We start from the raw sequence: 595 nt of genomic DNA, 5'->3' as shown, positions 1-595 counted from the left end.
AGGAGGCCCTGGTGCCCAGGACAGAGGGCTGGGCCGGGCCCCGCTTCAGCTCCGAGGCTCCGCGGTCTCTGGGCCCGGCCCCCGAAGCCCCTTCAGGGACCTGCGCTTCCCTCCCTGCACTGTCCTCTGCCCTTGGGCCGCCTCCCCGCCCGTGTCCACCCCCCTGGCCCCAGTGCTTCCTCCCCCGGGAGTGTCCCTGTGTCCCTGCACCCTTTTGTCCTTTGGGGAGGCCTCCCGAGGCGGGTCCACTCTCTTACCCCCGACCCAGCCCCTCGGGCCGGGTGCTGTTTGGAGCTGTGACTGTGAGGGCCCAGGGCCGGCAGCTGTCGGGCAGATCCTGGGTGAAGGGCCGGTGGTGTGAATGGCGTCATGCTGGCCCTCCCCGACCGACCGCGCACCAGGGAGGCCCGGCAGGCAGCTTGGGTTTCCAAATGGGCCCTGGGGACTCTCCAGGTAGAGCCCCGAGCCGGCCAGGGTCCCGAGAGGGGCCTGAGGGGGAGGCACCCTCCTGCCACCGGGGCCCAGGAGGCTCCTGTCTCCCTGGCCCTGGGCCCTGGGCTGACAGCTCCTGCACCATGGGAAGCGGCGGGGACCG

This window comes from Myotis davidii, unplaced genomic scaffold (assembly GCF_000327345.1).
Source record: "Myotis davidii unplaced genomic scaffold, ASM32734v1 scaffold609, whole genome shotgun sequence".
In the NCBI taxonomy this organism is placed as follows: Eukaryota; Metazoa; Chordata; class Mammalia; order Chiroptera; family Vespertilionidae; genus Myotis; species Myotis davidii.
Note: the sequence above shows the minus strand (reverse complement) of the source record.